Source organism: Petromyzon marinus, chromosome 69 (assembly GCF_048934315.1).
Source record: "Petromyzon marinus isolate PM22_M1 ecotype Great Lakes invasive population chromosome 69, UKy_Petmar_22M1.pri1.0, whole genome shotgun sequence".
NCBI classification, from domain to species: domain Eukaryota; kingdom Metazoa; phylum Chordata; class Hyperoartia; order Petromyzontiformes; family Petromyzontidae; genus Petromyzon; species Petromyzon marinus.
The window spans coordinates 4019502-4025188 of NC_133735.1; the positions used below are offsets into that span (position 1 = coordinate 4019502).

The following is a 5687-nucleotide window of genomic DNA, read 5'->3' on the forward strand; positions in this document are numbered from 1 at the left end:
ATCGTTATCATCGTCCATCATCATCATTGTCATCACCTCCTCCTCCTCCTCCTCCTCCTCCTCGTCGTCGTCGTCTCCCCCCAGTGACGGACGGAGCTGACGACGTCCTCATCCTGGACTCCGACGACGAGGAGGAGGAGGAGGAGGAGGAGGTGGAGGAGGTGACGGTGACGACGCCGGCGGTGTCCGGGCGCAAGCGGCGCACCAGGGAGGGGCTGTGGGGGGGGAGGGGGAGGGGGAGGGGGGGGTGGAGGGGGGGGTGGAGGGGGCGTGGAGGGGGGGGTGGAGGGGGGGGCGCCCCCCGCCAAGCGCCGGCGCTCCGACAAAGTTGGTGGCGACGATGGCGACGACGATGACGTCATCGCCATCGACTGAGACGCCGCGTCCGCCACGGGAACCCCCAACACCACCACCCTTAGCGACCGTCGCCACGGGAACCCCCACCACCACCACCCTTAGCGACCGTCGCCAGGGGAACCCCCACCACCACCACCCCCTAGCGACCGTCGCCACGGGAACCCCCACCACCACCACCCCTAGCGACCGTCGCCACGGGAACCCCCCACCACCACCACCCCCCTTAGCGACCGTCGCCACGGGAACCCCCACCACCACCACCCCCCCTAGCGACCGTCGCCACGGGAACCCCCACCACCACCCCCACCACACCCCCTAGCGACCGTCGCCACGGGAACCCCCAACACCACCCCCACCACACCCCCCCCTAGCGACCGTCGCCACGGGAAGAAGATGAAGTAGTGAGGAGCAGGTGAGGAGGTGGTGAGGAGTAGGTGGAGGAGGTGAGGAGGTGGTGAGGAGTAGGTAGTGAGGAGCAGGTGGAGGTGGTGAGGAGTAGGTGGTGGTGGTGAGGAGTAGGTGGCGAGGAGGTGGTGAAGAGGAGGAGGAGGTGGCTGATGAGGAGGTGAGTGATTGGCTGATGATAGAGGTGGAGGAGTGAGGGGGGTGGGGCACGTGGCAACGGTTGCCGTGGAGATTGTGGTTCGTCGTCTGGCAAGCGGATGGACAGACACAGACTATACACACACTATACACACAGACTACACACACACTACACACACACCTACACACACACCTACACACACACTATACACACACACTATACACACTACACACACTACACTATACACACACACTACACACACACCTACACACACACACTATACACACTACACACACTACACACACACTACACACACACACTACACACACACACTACACACACACACTACACACACACTACACTATACACACTATACACACTACACACACACTACACACACTACACACACACACTACACACACACACTACACACACACACTACACTCACACTATACACACACTACACACACACTACACACACACTACACACACTACACTCACACTACACACACACTACACACACACTACACTATACACACACTACACACACACTACACACACACTACACACACACTACACACACACTACACTACACACACACCTACACTACACACATACTACACACACCTACATACACACTACACAGACACACACACCACACACACTACACACTACACACACACTACACTACACACACTATACACAACAACAACAACAACCGCCATTCGCCACTAAGTGACGGTGACGTCACCACGACGCTTGTGCCAGGCTATGTGCACCTTGAGGCCACGTGAAGTGTCGAACGCCCGCTGGCATGAGGTCACGGGGCAGACCCAGGTGCCACGGGTCGACTGACTGAGATGACTGGCTGATGCACTACCTGTGCCCCCTACTGTGCCAACCTGCTGTGCTTTAGCCACCCGGCGCTCCGCTCGTTGTTCTGAGCATCGCTCCTCCGTCCTCCGTTGTTGTTGGAGGGCGACTGCCTCCAACTGCCCAGTAGCATCCTTCACGAGCCTCCTCCACAGAGGGCCGATTTTGACACCGCTGGTACCAGTCATCGGCAAGTCCACTCAGCTCCACGTCCTCTTGTACCACATCACTCCATCTCTTCTCTAGCCCGTGCCGCGCCCGTTTAGCCCCCTCAATCCGGCCAAACAAAAGCTGTTTCGGCATGCGGTGGCTGGGCATGCGGGCTACATGACCCAGCCATCGCAGCCTTGCCTGCCGGAGGAGCTCACCGATGGGACCCTACACTCACACTACACACACCACTACACACTACACTACACACACACTACACACATACTACACACACACTACACTCACACTACACATACACACACACACCACTACACACATACTACACACACTACACTCACACTACACACATACTACACTACACACACTACACACACCACACACAGCACTACACACACTATACACACTACACTACACTACACACACCTACACACACTACACTACACAGACACACACTACACACACTACACTACACACACTACACACACTACACTACACACACTACACACACTACACTACACACACTACACTACACACACACACACACTACACAGACACACACTACACACACTACACAGACACACACTACACACACTACACAGACACACACTACACACACTACACAGACACACACTACACACACTACACAGACACACACTACACACACTACACAGACACACACTACACACACTACACAGACACACACTACACACACTACACAGACACACACTACACACACTACACACACACTACACTACACACACAGACACACACACTACACCTACACAGACAGACAAAGACAAAGATCCCCCATATAGCCTTAACAGACTGTAGGGGCAAGTGCTGTTAGCGAGCACCTATGAAGGCCAGAACGGTACACGAGGGGGTGGGTGGCCAGCACCACGCCCGACCGCCTTTGTCTCCCTAGTGGCAATGTTTACACACCGCACCAGGTACTCATTTGAGGCTGAGTCGACCTAGGGGAGGCCCGGGACCGGTTCAGATAATCGTCACTGGTGTTGGCCGTGAGCGGGAATCGAACCCGGGTCGCCAGGTTCATAGCGCAGCGCGCTAACCGCTACACTACCGCTACACAGACAGACACACACTCACACACAGACAGTCACAGACAGACACACACACAGACACCTACACACACACTACACACACAGACACACCTACACACACGCACTACCACCAGTAGTAGTGATGGTGATTATGGTGATGGTAGTGATGATGGTGGTAGTGATGGTGTTGGTGATGGTAGTGATGGTAGTGATGATGATGATGGTAATGATGATGGTAGTAGTGATGGTAGTGATGGTAGTAGTGATGATGATGGTAGTGATGGTGTTGGTAGTGATGATGGTGGTAGTGATGATGGTAATGATGGTAGTAGTGATGGTAGTAGTGATGATGGTAGTGATGATGGTAGTAGTGATGGTAACTCCAATAAAGACTTCCTTGCAAGGATTTTGTTTCGCTACAACGCCCCCTGCGTGGTGCCGAGTCGGTGGTGTGGAGGTGGTGTTGGTGGTGATGCGGTGGTGGTGTTGGTGTGGTGGTGATGCGGTGGTGGTTTGGTGGTGGTGGTGGTAGTGTGGTGTAGGTGGCGTGGTGGTGCAGGAATAGTTGTGGTGGTGGTGGGGTGACTGTGGTGGAGGGGTGGTGTTGTGGTGGTGGTTTCGTGTTGGTGGTGTGGTGGTGGTGATGGTTTGGTGGTGGTGGTGTGGTGGTTGTGATGGTGGTGTTGGTGATGATGCGGTGGTGGTGATGATGGTGATGATGATGCGGTGGTGGTGATGATGGTGATGATGATGCGGTGGTGGTGATGGTGGTGGTGATGATGGTGGTGGTGGTGATGTTGATGGTGGTGATGCGGTGGTGGTGTGGTGGTGATGCGGTGGTGGTGTGGTGTGATGCGGTGGTGGTGGTGTGGTGGTGATGCGGTGGTGGTGGTGTGGTGGTGATGCGGTGGTGGTTTGGTGGTGGGGTGGTGGTGGTGGTGCAGGAATAGTTGTGGTGTGGTGGGGTGGCTGTGGTGGGAGGGGTGGTGTTGTGGTGGTTTCGTGTTGGTGGTGTGGTGGTGGTGTGGTGGAGATGTGGTGGTGGTCGTGTGGTGGGGAGGTGTGGTGATGGTTTTTGTGGTGTGGTGGTGGTGTGGTGGAGATGTTGTGGTGGTCGTGTGGTGGGGAGGTGTGGTGATGGTTTTGTGGTGTGGTGGTCGTGTGGTGGTGGTGTGGTGGGTCGTGTGGTGGTGGTGTGGTGGTCGTGTGGTGGTGGTTTGGTGGTCGTGTGGTGGTGGTGGTGTGGTGGTCGTGGTGGTGTGGTGGTGGTGTGGTGGTCGTGTGGTGGTGGTGGTGTGGTGGGGAGGTGTGGTGGTTGTGGTGGTGGTTTGGTGGTGATGGTGGTGATGTAGTTGTGTGGTGGTGGTGGTGTGGTGGTTGAGTGTTGGCGGTGGTGTGTGGTGTCGTGCTGTTGGTGGTGGTGTGGTGGTTGTGATGTGGTGATGTAGTGGTGGTGGTCTGGTGGTGTGGTGGTTTTGATGGTGATGATGATGGTGGTGATGATGGTGGTGATGGTTATGATGATGGTGGTGGTGGTGGTGGTGATGATGGTGATAATTATGATGGTGGTGGTGATGATGGTGGTGATGGTGGTGATGGTGGTGATGATGGTGGTGGTGATGGTGGTGATGATGGTGGTGATGGTGGTGGTGATGGTGATGGTGGTGATGATGGTGATGGTGGTGATGGTGGTGGTGATGGTGATGATGGTGGTGGTGGTGATGGTGGTGGTGATTGTGGTGATAATGGTGATGGTGGTGATGGTGATGATGGTGGTGATGGTGTGTGTGTGAGCTGGTATCATCTGTGATGATGGTGGTGATGGCGGTGATGGTGGTGATGGTGATGATGGTGATGATGATGGTGATGATGGTGGTGATGGTGGTGATGATGATGGTGGTGATTATGATGGTGGTGATGATGATGGTGATGATGATGATGGTGGTGATGATGATGGTGGAGATGATGGTGATGATGATGATGATGTGTGTAAGCTGCTATATTTGTGATGGGCCAGGTAGCTTCACACAGCAGCTCATTGGGGCCTTACAGCTGGCAACAATCAACAGAGTTATCTGAATCAATATTGTAATCTTTATAATCTATAATTGTATGATAACGTAATGCAACGCATATTCATTATCATAATTTATGCGCAACAATATATGCCTACAAACAGCTGCGTGGCCAAATCCTTTCATTATCATAATTTATGCGGGTAGAAATTGTTTGGCTGTATCGGGACATGTAATTTATGGTAATTTATGCGAAAGCAGTCATAATTGATGCGGTGGGTCAGAACAATATTCATAGCTGCATGATTAATGCCAATATCATTGGCATTTGTGGGGGCGAACGCGGTGCATTATCATAATTTATGCTTGGCAGGAAACCGATTTCGCGAATTATCATAATTTATGTGCGACGTCACGCACGGCGGCTTCTGGAACCAATCAGCGGCTCGAGTAGAGGGAGGGAAAGTGGAGGGGGCAAGGGAGGAGGAGAGGGGGGAGGAAAGGGTGAGTGGAGGGAGGGGGCAGGGGAGAGAGGAGGGGGAAGGGGAGGGGCAAGGGGGAGGGGCAAGGAGGGAGGTAAGGGGAGGGGCAAGAGAAAAGGGGAGGGGCAAGGGGAGAGCGGAGTGGGAAGAGGAGGTACGGGGAGGGGTAATGGGAGGGGAA

The 5687-nt window shown here is 54.5% G+C and overlaps 1 long non-coding RNA gene across 1 annotated transcript; it reads left to right on the forward strand.

Annotated features, from left to right (window-relative positions):
- The first annotated feature begins 270 nt into the window (after positions 1-270).
- Positions 271-3431, forward strand: LOC142906689 (uncharacterized). Its single transcript, XR_012930458.1, has 2 exons — positions 271-769; positions 801-3431. It is a non-coding gene; the product is annotated as an uncharacterized LOC142906689 (long non-coding RNA).
- The last annotated feature ends 2256 nt before the right edge of the window (positions 3432-5687 follow it).